A 20,405-nucleotide genomic window follows, 5' to 3' on the forward strand; every position below is an offset into this window, starting at 1 on the left:
TTTTTGTATCACACTGGATTTCTCTTGAGGCCCCCCCACTTTCGCTATTATACACAGGATTGGCCTTTCTCAAACTGGATGTTGTGACTGTATTATAAGCAAGCTGTTAGAGTTCCAGGACTCTTCATCTTTTCATTTCTTCTTCTTCATACAGATTTCCATGGGTTAAATTCCTCACTGGTTTCATATGTAGTGGTGTTGCTTTTCTTATATTTATAATTTGGAGGCAGGTTAAAAATTCCTTTTGCAGAAAATGTTCATTTACTGGTCCTGAGTAGAGTGCCTCCAGTTAACAGTAGTCACTGTCAGACATAACCAGATGCTAAAAGCCTGTTTACTGGGGTCACACTGATGACTGACAAACAACACCTTGACTTAAAAAATGTAAGGCAGATAATACAGATGCATATCAAAGTGATAAATAAGTACAGAATGAACAGAAAAAAATTACTTTCTGTTTAAAGACAGTATTGTCACACATGGATGTGTGCCTTCTGAGAAAACAGTTGCTAGCTTGAAAAGGAATAAGGAGAGATATAATTTTGGAGACACAGTCCTCAGAAGAATGAGCAGGTTCCTTGCAAGCAAAGGGACTCCTGTTGAAGCATGCTGTGGTTGCTAAAAGTGGATGCAAGTTTGAAAATACAGAAGTTCCCAGAAGAGAAATGCATTCTGAATCACTAAATACAGAAAAAACCTGGCTGACTATGTTTGGAGAAAGAGTGATAGGGAGAAGCACCATATATGCTTGCCCTGTTCTTTCACTCTTCTGTAAGCATGTCTTTATGGATGCTGATGTAGAAGCACATTGAGTCAGTGTGTCTGGTCTTCTGTGAGAATCACAGACCCTGTTGAGAATTTTGATTATACTGACTAATCACTTACAGTCTAGAGTAACTAATGCCTTAAAAGATAAAGAATTCCATACACAAAGTAGAGGCTAAAGAGGTAAAATTTGTATAATTTTGAAGATGGTGGTAGTTATTCATGTAAAGTAAGCAAAATGTCAGTGTGTCATCCAAAGCTTCATTCCAAATTCAAAGGGGACCCTGTTCCAGCTCTCTTACATGAAATGTAATTATTTATTTGTCTCCTCTTACAGCTCTGGTTTAGTTCCAGACCTCTTAGAAAGGGTGCCTTCTGGAAAGGCTAAATTTAAATTGATAGAGCAACAGTTAGGGCTGTACTCTTGCCAGGACAGGAGCTGTCTTTAACTTCACTTTCACAGCACCCAGTGCAACTTCAACAGAAGTGGCTAGACTGCAGAACTGTATTCACTTTATTTTCTGTGTTTGTTTTTTTTTTTCAACATTCTATATTAACAAGGAGAAACAGCTTCAGAACACCAGCGGTCAGACTACTGGATGCTGTGAACACACGGTTACTTGTGCTGGTTATTTCTTCTCGTACCAATGGGGTAGTTTACAAAGCAGCAGAGTACCAGCAGGTGCCACATGTAGACTGGACTTCCCGGAGTCCTTTAGAAGCACCCACCTCTTTCCACTTTGAAGGGCAATCGGAAACTTAGTTTAGAAAAACTGATTCAGTCCTCTTCTCTTCCCAAACACAGGAGCCTAAAAATAAGACATGCTCAAAGCTGAATCTGAGGTGCCCTGGATCTGGGCCAGGGCTTTTATGAAGTTGTTTTTACTGAGGAATGAAAGAGAGTGGAGTATGACAGCACTCAGTGTTAAAATGTTCCAAATGAATATGTTGCATGGCACAGCAAGAGTATTGTTGTAAATTTGTTATTGCTGACAAGAAGTGGGAGAAAAGAAAATCTCAGCTGCTTACTTTTATGACCAGCATATTTATCCAAAACCTTACCTGTCTCACATGGAATTATAGATGACTGTTAAATAGGTAATATGTATGCATTGCACACGAACAAACTGTTGTCGTTAGAAAAAGATGACATATCGAACTTCCCAGAGGTGTAACAATGACTGTTGAGCTTCCGTTGTCAAATGGAAGGGGTAAATACATCAAATACATCTGGAGATACACTGTGTTGATGCAAACAGCACTAGCATACCGGTGTTGTATATTACACTTCACTGAGAGTCAATAGCTTTCTAAAACCTCTAAACCCATCAGGAAATAAATGACAACAGAGAAAGGCAAAACAAGGTGAAATAGGACACAGCAAGAAATGAACCTTTTTGTTGGTGGAACGAATTGATACTTCACAGGAGATGTCCCCACAGAAGGTGTGACCAATTCCTGCTGAGCTGTCTAATGGCATCACCGTGCACGCTGCAGATGGTTGCAGGCCAAAGACTAGAACAGAAAAAGAAATGACATTCACAAAGAAAGCAGATAGATTTAAGAGGTAAAGTCAAACAGATTTTTCCTGGTAAGTTCACAGCTGACTGTTTGCTTTTCACAGCAAAACAGGAATTAACACCTCTGTGTTATTTCAGTTCATTCTTCTGCTTTTGTTGGTATCCATGACATTTTGAAGACTCTCAATTTAATAGAAGTATCCTGCCTAATGCAAACAAAGCAATGTGTGATAATTTTCATATCCTAGTTGTGGGGTTTTTTTGGTATGACTATCACAAATCTGTCACAATCCAGATTTTTTTTTTTTTTTTTAATTCTTCTGCTCTTTTATATAAGCATTGCGTTAGGTTCAGGAGAGAATTGGAAATGTCCCTTGTTCAGCTTTTGATCAGCATGAGCCACTGTGGGTGTGTAGGAGTGTGGTCAACTTCATTCAGTTCTCTAAAGTGTGGCCAGCACTAAATCTTGCTCAGAAAGCAGAACCATCACCATAAAGTGAAAAAATTGATGCAAAATCATGTCCATTTCTGACATGCATAAACGATCAGTTAGATGTAATAGTTCCTGTTATTTAGGCACCGTGATTAGGAAACATGAGGGGCAGAGCTAAGCAGAAGCTGGTCTGACACAGCATTTGCACTGGGTGAACTAAAGTAGTTCTAATAATTTTAATCAAAGTAAAAATAACATGTAATCTTGTTTCTTTATTTGATTTAAACCAGGGTAAAATTACTAAAATTAGCACTCCCTGCTTATAGTGAATGTTTTCAATGTTTTATGATTCCAGTTTAGCTCATCAAAGCTGGAGTGTGTGTTCACATTTTTAGGCCAAGGGAATCAGTATGAATTCAGCTAGCTTCATCTTCCAGCCTTTTCCTTTATACATTTTCTTCAAGGTCGCTGGGAAAGAATGTTCGATACAAGTGATCCCCCAGGGTCCTTATTAGAAACACATCTGTTCAATGATCGAGAAAACTGTTTACAATTACTCTGACACCAATGCAATTAGCTAGTTTTGAATCCTTCAAAAGTATGCAAAGCTGATATTATTATCTTTTTATTTCAGTGAAAATACCATACAGAACAAAGCCAAAACCTTTCTCAACAGCATTAAGAAGACATTGAATGTATTAAATTAACAACAATGTCATTCTCAGCTCAGCCTTGATCCTAAGGAAAAAAAAACATTAATATACTTTGAGAATTTTTTTCCTTATATCAAAGTTAATTTGATTTGTTCCTTTCCTTAATTCTGTATTAACAGATTGCTACTTCAGCTTTTCATTATTTGTCTGGGCTTATAGCAACATAGTTAAACTATAAATACTTTATAAAAATGTTAACAGAGGCTATTTTTTTATGTCAGTCAGAAATTTCCTGTTATGCAAGAGTATTAAAACTCAGCATTGATGTTGACACATCTCCTTAGCTTATTCTTTGACGACTCATAAACAAAAGTTATTCAGGCAGGCTTAATTATATAATGTTTAACACTAATGCCTTCTGTTTCATGTCTTTGGTTGTTGTTGTTGGGGGCTATATCACACAACGATTTCCCTCATCTGCAGATCAAGAACATTTGTTGAGTATAATGTTTCTACATTATTGACCTCCTATCGTTTCTACCCAACAGCTGACCACAGCTGGCTTAAGGGCTCCATCTGCTCCTGGCTCCTGGACTCCCTCTTGTTTCTCCCCATTCTATAGGCTTTGACCAGCTCTCCTCCTCCTCTATCTGTTTTTCCTGATTCCATAAATCTTCTATTATTTATTCTCACCATCCAAGGCACTTCTTAACTTTTACTATTTTTACTCTCCTGCTAGATGAGGCTGAATTATTAAATGCTGTAGCCTTCTCTCCATGTGAGGTTTTATAAATTTATTAAGCATTTTTAACCTAATTTCAGTTATAACTCTTTTTATTTTCCTATTAAAATTATCTTTCCCAACTGACTTAGCTTATGATTACTTTCAGTTCGATGAAACTGCATCCTCTGAAGCACAAAATTTCCTGCTGAGAGTTCGTTCTGCTTGTAGACAACAAGTATAACAAAGTCATGTTCACTTAGCTCAGAAACTATAGTTCTGTTCTGTGATCAAGTCCTCCTTATCTAGTGAGATGAGATGTAACATAGGACTACCTCAAGTTAGAACAGAAAATTGTCAAAAAGGTTTTTAGGCATATCAAGGGCATTTTAGCATTGACAGAAGAAGACTTTCAGCCTCTCTTGATTTTAGCTTAAATTCCAAATGGTAATTCAGTTGCTTTTAAATATTTTATAGTAGGTAGAACTGGTTAAATGTTTTTGAATGGAAAAGCTCGGTTAGCAAATTTTGATTGAATGAAAAAGTTTTTAAAAGTAGATTAATGAAAAACACTTGAATGCTGTTTCTTAAGAATAAAAGAATTCCCTTTGCTCTGTCTGGATTCAAGCTTTTAGGCACACTTTGAAAACAAAAACAGTTTGACTGCTAAACTGGAGGATATTAAATAATAACATTTCATATAAATGCTATATGCTTAGGGCTTCAGGAAAATGACCAAGCACTCCTCTCTCCAAAAGAGCAAATGAGACCAAACACAACTTTGAAATCCTCATGATGCTCCCATATACAGGTTTTTCTTCCCCAGGACACCATATTGTGGTAGGTGGGAAACTCTGGAGTACACAAAGCCGAAGCAGCAAAGGGCCTCATCCACGTGTTGAGATCCTCCCACAGAGCAGATTGGTTGAAGTGGGGCTGTGGATGAGATAGCTAAGGGCACTGAGCAGAACCCCCTGGCTCTTCTCATGACTTAGCACCTTCTGGTGTCACATAAGCCCTGCATCACATGTGGAGGCTCATGTGCCCTGCTGCATATATGGCAGCTGCCGTGCTACTGGGTCCTGCAAGACCATTTCCCCCTATACAGAGTAGAATTAAAGTTACCTTGACTTATATATTTACTCTGATTTTTATGCTTACCCTATTTGTATATAGTTACTTTGCTATGAACAAACAATGGATATTTATGGCACAACTTTTCAAATAGTTCAAGGGTATGATATCAAACAGCAGCAAGCAAATATTCAAAATGCAGATTCTCTAAAGAAAAACAATTAAGAGATATGGCTTTCAGTAAAAGACTGATGAACATACAAAGGGAAAGAAAGAAAGCACGAAAAAGTTTCTGAAGGCTAACCTCCAGCCAAGTATGTTTTTCAGACTAATCCAAGCCAGTGGCATCTTGCAGCACTGCTACTTCTACTCACTGAAAAATTCACTGAGCTAAAATTGCAGAGTGGGAAACCACCTGTGGGAAAGAGCGGAAAAGACAGTCATCTCATCCTCATCCCACTGGAGGAAGAGCAAGAGCAATGCTACTGCAGAATTTCAAAGTTCCCCCCAGGGAGAGGAGCAGGAAGCTATTTTTAGCAGCCGTTTGCTCTACTGCAAATTGCCATGTTGTTGATGCAGTAATCAATGGTAACAATATAATTCTACAGCCATGGAGGTTACCTGGAGTGAGAGGGCAGAATTAGCAGTTTGTCTTTAGAAATTACTTGCTAATTTCTAGTGGTTGTGTATACACAGCAGCAGTCTGTGTTCTCAGGTAATTTATTGTCAGGTGATGCTTGAAAACAGACTGGATTTCAAACCAGACCGATATTAGGAGTCCAAAAGCTTGTAATGTCTGGAAAGCATTTCACATTTGGATTTAAGTGACAGAGAAAAAACATATTTCCATGATAACATACAGGTTTTGGCCCAATGGAATTTAACCCACGTTCTGGCAATCTAAAAAGTACTGTCACATAAACCTTAGAAAAGACAGAATATGTCACTGAATTATTTAATTCCCTGAAAAGGAATAGAAGGGTATTGCTTCTTATACATATAAATCCAGTAGCATGCTCACCTCAGAAAATTCAACTTCTTTCTGCACAGGATGAGATTTATTAGTGCAATGACATGAGGCACTTAGCTCAGGAGATATTAATTACCAAACCTAGAAGGAACTCGTTACAGTATATCAGCAACGTAAACCTAGCTCCATGCCAAGGTCATGCGTTGTCAGTCACTTTTAAGCAGACCAGATACATATTCCTTGTAATTTCATAAAATGATGTCAATGACATCATCTCTCTGACAGATACATCAAATCAAAACAACCACAACAGACACATGTTTGGATAAGTTTCCTGCTACTGGGTCATGGAAAGTTGAGAATTATTCTACTCTCCAGGCAAAAAAACACATCTGGGGAAGGGTAAGGCAAAGTCTTGCCCTCCTTGCATGCTTTCTATTATTCTGTTCCTGACAGTTAATGCTGTCTTCTGCTGTTCCTTTCGTTAGTGTTGTGTGATTGCTTCAGCAAAGAAACACTAAGTACTTCAAACATGCCCCTGTATATTTAGAGGCAACAACAAGAGGAGAAAAACAAGGATGAACAACCGAGAAATGTCCATGGATACATAGATTAAATTGGATTCATTATGGGGGCACGTTGGTTTTAATTCACAAACTGAAGCAAAGTCATTTAATATCGGAGGAGCAATCCACATGGAAAGAGCAGTACTGTAAATCCAGTCCAAGTGTAGATTCATGTGAACATTTAGAGTGCTATTATTTAGGTTACTAAAACTATTGAAAATTAGTATGAATTGGCTGTGTAGGCCCCAGGTTTTGTCCAATCAGTGTGCTGCATTTTGTACACTGGTGTCATTCCATGTATTTCAATACTTAACATTTTATTTCATCTTTCAAATACATTTGTAAACAAAATGAAAAATAGTACTTCTCTCTTCACCATTTTATGATGTTTCCCTTTGTTTTGTATTTTGTATTATTGTTAGAATAACCATATGGATGAAACACTTGTACATTGTTGTTATATGATGGGATTATCATAACCCAAATTTCAGTCAAAATAATCTGTAAAGGATTATTATATATAAATGAATATTTCACATTTCAGCTGTTTAATACAGCATTTATATAAAACAGTAGTTCATGAAGTACCATGTTTTTTGACATTATCTCAGAGTAATTTTAAATGTTAAAAAGAAATCTTAAGTACCTATACAAGTTAAAGGACCCTAGCACTTTTAACAATCTGGTACTGTGTGTAGAATGAAGATTATGCATTCCAACTTCAATATTTAATGAACCCTAAAACGGTAGTCCGAAAGCAAGAATTTATTTTAATTTTCATGGGAGACAGATCAGAATCTAAAAAAGCAGTTGACCACAGCTTTCAAAACTAAATGCTGAAGAAAAAAGCAAGGGTCACTTGCAGAAAAACTAGGCGTCAAAATCATCTGAGAAGGAGACCTCACCAGATCATTGTTATTTTCTGTCGCTAGGATCCTCCTCAAGGCTGAGCTTTTGTCTTGAGTCCTTGCTTATGTTGGTAAGAAGTGAGTTGCATTTCAGCACGTAAGACAATATCCAGACGTGATACCTTAGAAACAACATTTATAAAAGAAATCAGAAGTATTTCTGTCCTCACCTTATAGTACTGCTGATCAACACACTCAGTTTATTCCTGATGATACCCCTGTTTAAGGGGGAAACAGATGACCACATTGTTGAAAACGGATGTGATACAACATCTCACTGTGACAGAAGGTGGTCTTAATGAATAAGCTTTCACAGTGCCACTGGGGAGTAATTCCACAGAAAAGCTCCCGCATTAATGTTTCAGGGACTGATATGTAAATAAACTGCTGATGTGCTTCATGAGACATCTGCCTTGCTGTCACAAGGGAGTCAGCACAATATTTCCCAGGGGTGGCAAAGAATTTTTGAAAAGAATATTTCAGCAAAGCACCACAAGGAACCTTTTATGTACAGAAAAGTAGTTAGTGATTTTATTGCTTTTGTTGTCTCTCGAAAAAGAAGGAAATTGGAAAAGCACAGAAATAAATGACCTAGGCCTCTGATTAGTTTTGAGCAGCCCTACCATCCAAACGATTGCCAAACATGTTGTCAAACACCTTCCTTCACTTGTGCTGATGGTGAAAGAAGGATGCTGCTGTTTTGGTAGGGCTGCTGCAGTGGGAGTGTGAATTACGAATGCAGGGTTACACCTGCTTTATGTTTAAAAACCAACAGCCAAGAGTAGCATTCCCAGCTTTGAAAACTATCAGCAGCTTTCTCCTGAAGACTGAATTCCCTTCAAAGTACAAAATAGTGCATAGTGTGCGTTCGTATTTTGTCAACAAATGGTTGATTTTTACTGAACTGTGTCACCAGACGCCACGCTTTTCCACTGGGAATGATAAGTTATTTACTGAGCTATCAGGATATATAGAATTCATGCATGTATAAAACTTGCATGATCCTCCTGTGAGTTACATAAAATTGTAACTGATGCATTTGCTGAGTCCTTCTGAGAAAGTGGAAGTGTGAAAGGTTCAAACTGATACTCAGCAGGACAGCAGCAGGAAGCTGATCAAAGCACTGGAAAGCTTTGATCACTCTTCCATTGGATCTCCTGTGCTATGCGTCCTTTTCTTCTACATTTTAAAGCATCTCCTTTACAAAGAACCAGCTGGCCTCTTTTTGCTTTGCCTCGTGCTGATGTGGGGAAGGAATACGCAGGGTGCTTTTATAGCAAAGTACCCTGATACTTACCAGGGCATTCATTCCTGCTGCAGCATGTGGTGTTCCTCAAGGTGTTTGAACTTGCGGTATAACTTGGTGATTTCAAAGCGTCGCATCTTTTGGAAAGCCGGTTTCCAGCCCTTTCTGCTGCAGCAGTGGCCGTTGCCCTGTTTGTTGCAATAGCCTGAGTGTGTGCCAGAACACATTTCCATATTTTAGCACCAGCAGCTTGTTGGTCAGGGTGTTTCAGGTCATTGCTTGGATTTCTGAGCTCATCCGCATCAAACTGGCAAGACACAGATGAGGAAGCTGTCGCAGAGGAGAGTGCAGTAATTAACTCTATCAGACAGATTCAGGTCTACAGAGTACAAATGAATAAATAACAAATAAGAGTACTTTGCAATCCTTGATTCTTTATCTCATAGGGTTGATATTATCTACTGGTTAGTGAATCTTCTCATGCCTGGATCTCAAAGTGCTTAATAAACAAGTAAATAAATAGATAAAAAGATAAATTAAACAATAGGTTAGGGAGTCAGTTTGAGAAAATAATGTATCTCGCATAAAGTCTTTCTGACACTAGTTCAGCCCAGAAGGCGCTGTGACTTTCAGCTCCTGAAGTCCAAAGGCTGGGCTGCTTTGCCTCAAGTGGATGTAGGTCACATAGCATACAGTGTGTATGCAAAACACTAAATATTTATAGCCTCTGTGCCAAAGGTTCTTCAGAAATTATATATTTAAGCTCTGCCTGTTGCTGAACCGCAGCCCTTGCCACATAGCTTTGTGCAGAGGAGGATATATTTGTTAAAGACAACAAAGTGATTCCTTTATTTTTACTAAGCGAAACCTCAGAGAGAGATTCTGGGTGCCAATGAAGGGCATGAGTATCTTACCAACCCAAGAGCAATTGGCTAAAGGCAAAACTTCCAATACCCTTATCCTGTCCCTAGTGCAAGGGGTCTGGAATTGAGGTAATCAGTTATCTTAGGGAATCTTTTTTTCTACAAAGTGTTGGCTGATAACTGGAAAATATGTACTGCATCCACACATGCTGAGTGCAGAAGAAACCTGGAGGCAGACTGTGACTTGTGACTGAATCTCTTTCCGATTTGCTGATGGGACCATTCAGCTGCATATTTCCTCATATGTGTAATTCATCAAAATGTCGCAATTTTTGTTTTAAAGTACTTTTGTGAAGGTTTCTGCTCTCCAGCAGAGCGCTGTGGGTCTAAATGATGTCAGATAGCATGTTGACTGATCTAGACAAAGATATACCTTCATTTCAATGAGATCACTAGTAATCTTGAAAGAGGGGGAGAATAGGAAGTACAAAAGAGAGTTGTAAAGAGAAGGAATAAGAATGTGCAGAAGAATAAGAGCATGTGTGTGAGTATGTGGCAAACACGGAGAAACAAAATGCTTGAGAAACATATTTAATTCTCTAAACCTCTATTAAAAATTCAGTGATTTACATACTGCAAAGAGCTCCAAAAAAATATATCACAGCAAGATATGCCAAGTGGTTCTAATTTTTAAGTCATGTTGACTAATTGTTAGCAATTTAGCTAAATACTATGGAAAATGCATATTATGCAATCAAATTTGAAAAAAAAGTGAATTGGGTTTGGGGATGTTAAATATGGTTCTTATGGGGCAGATTTTTTTGTAATGAGACAGAATAAAATCTGAAATAAAAAATAAAATATTTTCTATACCCTAATAAAAGGATTATCTGCATACTATATCTGTTCATACATCTGTTTTCCACAGCTAACAAAATCAGAGAATTCATAGGAGAATTATAGCTAATATTTGCACTCAAATATTTGAGTTAACAATTTTAGCTCTTGGATTCTCTGAGAATTCCCAGCTACTTTTGCATAGATACTCAACTCCACTATTTACAAAAACTTTCTCTGTGAATATGGTGAAGTAGAGCTGTAAATACAATATGGACAAAGAAGGGTTTTTTCAGATACAGCATGATAATCCACTTTGATGATCTAATCAGCATTGTGATTACATTAGATGTTCTTTAGGACAGGAATGATACGAAACGCATTTACAGTGTAATATATCCATCACACATTTGATAAGATAAAAGGCAATTAATTACAGAGGAAGCTGATGCAGACGTCAGTCTGGCCTTCATCACTGCGTTTTTGGAGTGACTAGTTCTCCTCCTATGAAAGTGAGATCTGTCCAGTTGTTTTTGTTTTGTAGCTGACTCTTAGGCTGTGTGTCTTTCAACCTACCAAAATTTCAGTAAGCACTTGTGATGAATTTAGTCAGTGCTGCTTATTCACTCTGAGCTAGAACCTCACATTTTTCAGCAGCCCATGGTGTATTGGTTACAGGCCACCTTTGCCTCGCCTTACACAAACGAAAGCTTGTTCTTCGTTCCAAGTACCTGGCGATTTCTTAAAGGTTCATATCATAAATGAGCATCCTTCAGACAGGCCAGGATAAGCCTAGGTGGGGGTCACCACCAGGTCTGCAGTCTTTGCTGAGACATGAGGAAAGTCATGAATCCAGCCCAGTTGGAGGCAACTCTCACTAAGTCCACAACTGGAACAGGTGGATGTCTTACCTCTGCCAACACTGACTCTATGAAATAGCGTCAGGAACAGCTAGGAACAATTCTTTACCCAGATTGGGACTCACAGAACTGCTGCAGGTAGCCCAAGGAGAGCCTTGGGAGCCCATGACTGGTCCAGATATGTCTAGTGATATATAAACAAGCAATTAAACACTTCGGCACTCGGGGACCCTTCTCTTCCAGATCATGCCCTGGAGTTTCCCAACTGGGACTTGTTTCCAGATTTGCTGTCTGTTTGAAAAAAAAAAAAAAGCTGATCTGGAGAAATGCCTCAAAGGGGTAATTTAGGAATGCCCACTGGAGCCATTAGCGAGCTCTGGGAAAATCCAAAACTGTAAGACAACAGGAGTAAAACCTATCTATCCATCCTCTGAAACAAAACAGGAATTCAACACTATTTGCTTTAATGTTACTGATTGCAGTGATGTTTTAATTAAGAAAATATGTGTGGAGTAACACAGTCCTCTCCTGAAGCATTTCAGCAGTCTTCTGCACTTGGTACAATCCCAGAAAAATCGTCTTTTCAATTCATCTGGTAGATGAAACCATTGATCAAACTACTCATACATTTTTAAACAAGAGAGTGCCGCAGGTTTCCTGCTGCATTCAAGCTGTTTATGATGAAAGGCAAGATCAAAAAAGTGTTTGTGATGGAGCTCTCCAAGATGCTGTATCTTTTTCACTAAGCAAATTCTGCAGTGTTTAACGTACGCTGCACTTTGATTAGGGGAAATTGCTGTAGGAAGGAACAGCAACCTAAGAAAAAAAAAACAACAACCTCCATTATTACTGTATACGTTCCTTGTGGCAAGGATCCATAAAAAGCTACTGCTTTTCAATTATCACTTCCCAGCTGATCTCTGAGAAAGAAAAGCTATTACTCACAGAAATATTAGCAAACTGTAGAAGTAAGCTGGGTGGGGTACTTTGGCTTTAACATAGGCAAATAGCAGGAATTGCCATTTTTGTGCTACCAGTCTTGTAATGAAGACAGAATGGATTGGAAAAATGCAATGAAACAGATATGTTCTATTCGTTTTTTTACTTACAAGTGACATCCCTCCTTGTGTAAAAGATGTTGGTGTGGGATAGATAGTCATTTTCAGTGTGATGTGACACCACTCGAACTGGCAAGTGACTATCTAGTGTCCTCTCTTCCTTTTTCTCCTAGGACATATATGTTAGATTTAGTCACTGAAGTTACTCGAAAGATCTCCTTTGTGTGTGGGCTTTCTCCTACTGCCCAATTAGGGCCACAATGGCTATCACAAAGCGAGACTAGCATGTTCATTTACATGAGCCGGTTACACAGAAACGAAAACTGTAGGCTAGAAGGGTTGGTTTACCTCGGGAGGTAGAAGAGACCTTTTGGGAAAACGTGTCTCAGCCCATTACTAGAGTGTGTGGTTTCCTTTATCTGAACATTCGCTGGAAGTAAATGTGTTCATTTGTGTCTTTTATTGTGGACTACTTCATATATTTAGGGAGGGAAAAAAGTTCATTATCAGTTCTAGAAGAACGTGGATGGATGTGGACCCTTCCACCACCAGGACAAAGCCAACCACCCCATTCAGAGCTGGACAAATGGACTCTATTGGCAGAGAGTCAGGGGACTATCACATACTAGGAAGGCTCGCCAGATAACGTCATCTGGTCCTTGGATGAAACAGGAAAACTTTTCCAAAAAGGGCAATAGTCTTTGGTACGCATGAAGCTTATCTTCAGAAATTTATCTCAGGGCATTCGTTCTGGAAGGCAAGACTGGGAAAGCTGTGGAAATTTTTTTTCCGATTTCTGCTTCTGCTTTCTATTTTTATTTTCAGAGCCTGTGAAGGCCAAAATTGTCTTCGAAATGAAGGTGTTCACTACTATTTTGATACAGAAAAACATCTGCCATTGCCAATTAAACTCACTTTCACTGATACTCATCTTCTGAGCCTCACATCTCCACCATCTGCACCCTTATGAATAAGGGAGAGGTCTTTGTAGAGGCCTTTGTCTCCATTTTCAGACCCATTTTTATGACTGTAACACTATAGGAACACATTTATCTGTGTTCAAACATGCTTTTAAACCCACACCACTGATGAGCCTGATATTTGTAAAAATTCACAAGGTTTGAATAAACTCCCAGGCTGACTTAATTTCTTCAAAACTATGCAGCATGTAAAGAATTAATATCTGTAACTAGTTTCCAGAACATGGAAGGGGAGTCAGTTTCTCCACCACATGAGGTTTCCAAGTTCTTTTAAGGAGAGCAGTGAGCACAAATGCCATTTCTAAATACTACCTCTCCAGAAGGAGCCTAAATTTTACTGTGCACCTATTTAATTCCCTGTCAAGGTACACGCAGGGCTTCTGTTGTCATCAGGTCAGACAGCGTTGTCTCTTCAAAATCTGTCCTCCACTATTGTCAGTCTGCAATCTGCACAAGGCTGGGAAGCACAGGTAGCCCATTCTACAGACATAGAATGGAAACAAACATATATTAAGGTTATTCCTGCAATGCTATGTCATGCACTGTTAGCTCTGAACAAGCTAAACTGTGTACAGGAGCAAGCACAACTGCACAAATGCACTGCTAAGCTAGCCCTGCTGGAAAGCTGACATGTTGCTGTATTTCACCTGGGTCTATACTGCTGCCCTACCTTGACCAGTTATGTCCCTTACAGGAAATATCCTCAAAATACTTTATAGCTCAACTGTTCAGCAATGTGTCACCTTTCAGTGTTCATAACCTTAGGCCAGGTATGCAGGGTCTTATTGTAAGAGCTGCATTGCAAACTGCCCATATGTTTACAGAGGCAGGTTTAAAAACGCATGTTGGGCTTCAGGGTATATGAGAAGACAACTTGGGATTACAAACAATTTTATTCAGGAATACCACACCACAAGTTATTTTGAAAAAAAGGATTGTACCCTAGCCCCCCACCTTCTCAGAGATGCAGGCAATTGCTGTGACTGCAGGAGGAATACCTCCTACCCGCTAGAATTCATCATAGCCATTAAACATGTTCAGGAGCTGATAGCTTGACTCACATATTAATGTGAGATGCTACTGACGTTGGGGCATTTTCATCTGCTCTCAGTGATTAGGTCGGATGGAGAAAGTAGACTGTTTATCCAGCATGTTGGAGAATACATATGAAAGCACCTACTTACCAAAGCTCTTACCAGGAAAGTACAGGTCACCTGGACAGGGTGTTCTTAGCTGTTCTGTCTAAAGGTTTAGGTTTTGGGAGTATGGCATCTGGTCCTCTTAAGATGCAAGCTCTAAAGTCATGTTGTGAATGACTAAAGCTGAATACGAAAATAGAACAAGGAATTTCCAGGCAACTATTTTTTTTTCTTGTATCCCTTTTTTGTTCTAGAACTGTATTACAGCCTATGGCTCAGCTGTACAATGTGCTGTACATGCATGGAATGGGACAGTCCCAGAAACACACATCTCACAATCACATCTACAAGACAACTGGATATAGACAAAGTGTATAGTTAAGCAGTAGCATACATTGGAATGTTATCTGATTATGTCAGAAAACCAAGATCCTTTTTTCTTACAGATAGAGAAATTTTTGAGTGAAATAGGAGAAAATTGTGGAGCCGATATGAAGCAAAAGGATGGATATAGCAGCAGTTCTTTCTTTTTCTTCTGGCTATTGTTTTCCTGCTGCTGTGGTCACCAGGACATCACAGAGTTCAGCACTCCTAGGTTTATTACTGCCACAGAGCTGGGACAATAAAAGGTATCACAACAGGGTAAAGAGTTTCTCAAGTCTGAACAGCTCTCCAAGGACAATGAAGTGTGGCAAAATTGCAGAGCATCTGAGATGTGTAGCATAGTCCTAGCTCTACCATGGGCTTCCTGTATGATCTTGGACAAGTCACTGTGCTTTCTTCTTCCAGGTCTCTTTCCCTCTTTTGAAGATAATGCCTTTAAGACAAGTAATCTCTTTCAAAACAGATCATTTCTTACTGGATGCTGTATGGGAGTTTAGTAGTAGCTGAGGCAGCTAGTCAACTGTAATACAAATTTCAACTACAGATGCCTTCCTCAGGGGGAAAATACGTCTAGAAATGTTCCAGCCTTTCTATTGACTACCTGGGAATGACTGTATAAATCAGCAGTGGGATACTAGCCAAGGAATAGCTTATAAAGTAATCTTTGACTTTGTCAGGAAACTTCTGCTCTGATCTGGGGAAATTTGGCCTTTCCATTTTTCATAAACTTTTACTGAAAGATCTCCAGAAGAAAGAGAGGCCAACTAGGCCCTTTATATAAGATGCAAAAACCTCAGCGAAACTGAAGGTGGCGTATTACTATGAATGGGGTGTTTAACCAACAACACTGTGATGGAGTGCTCATGGTTCAGATTGACTGTAGCAAACTGCGGATGGGAAGAAACTGTTAAGCTATTATTATCTTTGTTATTGTTTTTTGGTTGGTTAATACTCACAGACCAAGTCTGCTATTACTATCGGGACACTCACTCCCCAAAAGTCAGGCATGAAGACCCATGTGAAATTATAATCATGGATAGTGTCCGCACTGTCTATTTGAATCCTAGATCCACTAGGACACTCTTGGTGTCACCACCAGATCCAAATAGCGCAAAGTAGGTGAGCCCAGGGAGAGGGGTTAGGTCACTTTTACATTGTCTTCTTTCTAGCTAAATCTTGAACTTCTAGGATACGAGGCTTTTGATCCCTCTGTCCTTCCTCCTCCTGACTGTCTCATCTCTTTGATTTTTCTGTTTCTTTTTGCTTTCTGCTTAAAGTGAGACTCAAGATTAGAGAGGCTACTCAACATATCTGCCCCCTCTATCACACCTCTGTGAGCTTGTAAGTAAGGTAGATAGAAGTGCCCTGCCTGGCTTGAGGTTTGCACATTTCTGTCAGGTCTCCCAGTAGCTGATAAAGCAACTGGTTGAGTGCTCCTTCAGTACAGAAATTGCAAAAACGGGTCAGCAGCAGAGCTGACACTTTCCTAATTCTGTTTGCAGCTCTCTCATTCCCTTCTGAATTTGTTTATCGTACCCAAGGGAAAAAGAACTGGAACTGATAGGAGGACATGGGCTATCATGATTTCTATGTGAATTAAAAATTTATTTTTACCTCTAATATGGTGTAAAAGACTCGAAACTAGTGGATTTGTTCCTAAAATCTCTCTGCTTCTAAAGAGAAAGAAAAGACAGCTAATACTGTGACTATGGAAGCCTAACTTAATACCATAAATATTGAGAGTTGTAGAGCTAGTTTTCTTTCTCACATTGTTTTGCTTTCAAATCCCACAGGATTATCGAAGACTCCCCATGAAGAGCTCCTCTCAGCGAACAAGGCTTTTCTACACTATCAGAACAATGAACAAACAAAGGCAGCCTAGAAAAAGAAATGCTACTAGGCCCACAAAGGAACATGGACCCTCATTTTAGTGTTGTTAAATTGAACTGAAGTGTGAGATGTCAGCATCAGGGGCTATCAGGGCAGAGTTCTTTGACTGTACAAAGCTGGGATTAATGAGGAGCAGCAGGGAGGTGACATTTTACCTCTGTGTGATGCTGCTGAGATCAATAACAGAACAACGCATTCGCTCTGGGTGGCCACCGGTATAACAACATGTTGAGAAGCAGGAAAGCACACAGAAAATATCTGCAAAATAACTAAAGACACAGAAATAAGCACCTGTTTTTCTGGCAGATTCAAAGCGTTCAGCCTGTTTCATTTAATTAAAAAAAAGGAATTAATAACTTCACCCTCATGAAAGTACTTATACTGCCTCATAAAGAGGTTTTCAATCTACTAGCGAAACATATAGTAAGACTCAGTGGCTGGAACTATTTGTAATTAGAAAAGCTCATGTGTGATTTTTAATAATGACAAGGCTTGAACTACTGGCAAAGGTTATCAGGTCAAATGCTGGATTTACCATTTTCTAGTGTTTTCCAACCAATATGAGATATTACCCTGTAAGTCTGCCATTGGACGCAGCTCAGAGGTAGCTTAGGTTAGCTACCACCAGCCCCTTCCTGTGATGAGCTCAGACTCTAAGCACTCCCCCTGTGTGATGGGGAATCTCCAGTGGAGCACCTCTCTGCACCACCCTGCGCAGAGCAGAGATTACTAGTGCATCACCGATTTTTTTGCCAGTCACACCACAATGGGATGCGTAACCGCACTTTTCACAGGGAAGCGCCGGTGGGAAAGTAGAGACCTAGCAGGGATCCTATGTTGCAACTGTGTATTGCAAAGGACAGCTTTTTTCTTGGAGTCCACAATGTCGGCGTCTGTTGTGGCGGGTTCTAGGACTCGACTAACATGATCCATAACAGTCAATTTTATTAGCAGAGAATCTGGATTATATAGATAGCACTCGGTTATGATTAGTCACTAGACATAAACACTCTATACAGCACTCAGTTATGATTGGTCACTATGCATAAAACATCTATCAATAAAACATCCGGGTTACATCAGCAATACTCAAAATATAACTGGTCAGTATTCATAGAACGACTGTTTACCTGCAGCTGACCTGAGAATGATTGTCTTTTCCACAGCCAGCCTGGTAAAGGTCTGTTTTCCCACAGTCGGCCTGAGAAAGGCCTTGAGGCCTGTGCTGCTTGAAGCCTGTGCTGCTACAAACCGATCGAGTCCATATTCAGAGTGTCTGGGTTGCTCACAATATGTCCCTGTTTTTCCAGAAACCCCACAGGCGTCTGAAGACAAATAAGGATTTCACAGAATCACAGAATCACAGAATGATCAGGGTAGGAAGGGACCTCTGTGGGTCATCTAGTCCAACCCCCCTGCTGAAGCAGGGTCACCTACAGCAGGCTGCAGAGGACCTTGTCCAGGCAAGTCTTGAATATCTCCAGAGAAGGAGACTCCACAACCTCCCTGGGCAGCCTGTTCCAGGGCTCCGTCACCCTCAGAGTGAAGAAGTTCTTCCTCATGTTCAGACGGAACTTCCTGTGCTTCAGTTTGTGCCCGTTGCCCCTTGTCCTGTCGCTGGGCACCACTGAAAAGAGTCTGGCCGCATCCTCCTGACACCCACCCTTAAGATATTAATAAGCATTTAGAAGGTCCCCTCTCAGCCTTCTCTTCTTCAGGCTGAACAAGCCCAGCTCCCTCAGCCTCTCCTCATAGGACAGATGATCCTGTCCCCTCATCATCCTCATAGCCCTCCGCTGGACTCTCTCCAGTAGCTCCAGTAGCTCCTTCTTCTCCGTCTGTTTCTATGTGGTAGTTCAGCACCCTTTGCAGTCAGCTCTCCACATGCTCCCCGCAGTGTATAAGGTCTATTAAGCTAAAGGCGGTGTTTTCATAGCTGCTTCGTGTTCCCCCCGGGCCACATCTCCTCCAGACCGCCTTCACCCGACGCCCGGAGAGGAGATTGGAGCTGCCGAGTCGCGGCCCGCTCAGGCTCGGCAGATGCGTGCTAAAACGCTGCCACCTTGTGCTGGTTCGGCAGCAAACCCAGGCTCAGCACCCGCCAAAGCCGTCCCTGGGGTGCGAGGCCGTGCCCCGAGGTCTGCGCGCAGGCGGGGGCCAGAGGGGCCGCTCCCGCCCGCGGGCAGCCCCGCCGGGGCACCGGCACCCAGCCTTCCCTCGGCCTCCATCGCCCGACCGCGCAGCCCACCCGGCCGGGGAGGCGGCAGGGGAGGCGGGAACTTCCCTCAGCGTCGGCTCCCCGTCCGAGCTCACAGGCAGCTGCAAAGGAAGAAACCCTAATAGGAACCAGAAGACTGCTCATGTAGTCAGAGGCACAAGTCTCTTTGCTGTAACTCTCCCTTTTGTGACATGCATGCCACAAATACTAGACAAATCTGCTCTCTGCATATTGGCAGGAACCTTCTAAGATGCAGAATAGCTCACACATTTAGCCTAGCTCCCTGCTTGTGTTTTTTCAACCACGGCAAAAAGCAGCTCCTAGGGAGGTGCTTAAGTTGCAGGCGGGGAACCAAAGCTTCCCAGAGAGAAAATTATTCATCTTGTCTTAGTCTTTAGCATTAACACTCTTCACTAACATGCTTGTCTTTCCTTATCCCATCTACCTTCAAATTCTTTATGCGTTTGTTTGTTCCAAAACACCCTTACAACACCCTCTCTAAACCATGCTTCACCCTGCTCTGGCTGCATTTAATTCACATGGAGTCCCTAAGCCAATCCATCCCAGCACCCTCTCTGACCAGTAATGGTTAGTCAGTACCAGCCGCGAAGTTTCTCCCCCTGTGTAACATTTCACTTTGACGCTCCCCGTGTGTAAGCTGAAAATAGAGAAGTTCAGAAAAAGCTGGAGAGATTTTCTAGTACCTGCTCAGTAGATCAGACATGAATTAACATTTGAAAGTTATGTATGTGAAATGTGAAGTACTACGTTATGATGAGCTAAGCATTATTTCATCGTACTGTTAGTCTAAAAGTTACAGAGCTTATTTCCTTTGACCCAAGAGGGTTATCGATCAGCAGCGGACTGTTATGATTTACCACTTTATAAGATTTAGGCTGCAGGCAAAAAAGTATAAATTGTTACAGGCACTGCTCTGGCTGTCAGCCCTTGGCACTGACACTGTTTTGTCTGTCAAAGCTCGAAGCTGGTTGACAGACTGCGGTTGTCAGCTACCTGTTCACAGACTCTTTCTCCGTGTCTGAGGGTGCTGAGCACCTCCCATGAAGGTGCTGGAAACCGCAAGAGCTGGGTACTTTGAAGTCAGACTGTGGGAAGGTTGCTGAGGAAATCAAAGCAGATGTTACACAGTTTATACTGGTGAAACATAACACGCTCTTTGCACAAAATACTCCTTGGGAATCAACCATAAGATCACTCCCTTCCCCCCCCCCCCCCCCCTTATTTGTTGCTCAACAGAGGTCTAATTAACTGAGCAAAGCACACACAGAGAAACAGGCGAGCACAGAGGTATCTCCTGAT

The 20,405-nt window shown here is 40.7% G+C and overlaps 1 long non-coding RNA gene across 1 annotated transcript; it reads right to left on the minus strand.

Moving 5' to 3' along the window:
- Positions 1–5,507: 5,507 nt before the first annotated feature.
- On the minus strand, positions 5,508–17,105 carry LOC142362210 (uncharacterized). The gene is made up of 4 exons (XR_012764811.1): positions 17,023–17,105; positions 8,908–9,186; positions 7,608–7,732; positions 5,508–5,581 (listed from the first exon to the last, which is right to left on the minus strand). It is a non-coding gene; the product is annotated as an uncharacterized LOC142362210 (long non-coding RNA).
- Between the last annotated feature and the right edge of the window lie 3,300 nt (positions 17,106–20,405).

The sequence above is a fragment of the Opisthocomus hoazin genome, chromosome 8, assembly GCF_030867145.1.
Source record: "Opisthocomus hoazin isolate bOpiHoa1 chromosome 8, bOpiHoa1.hap1, whole genome shotgun sequence".
Lineage (NCBI taxonomy): Eukaryota > Metazoa > Chordata > Aves > Opisthocomiformes > Opisthocomidae > Opisthocomus > Opisthocomus hoazin.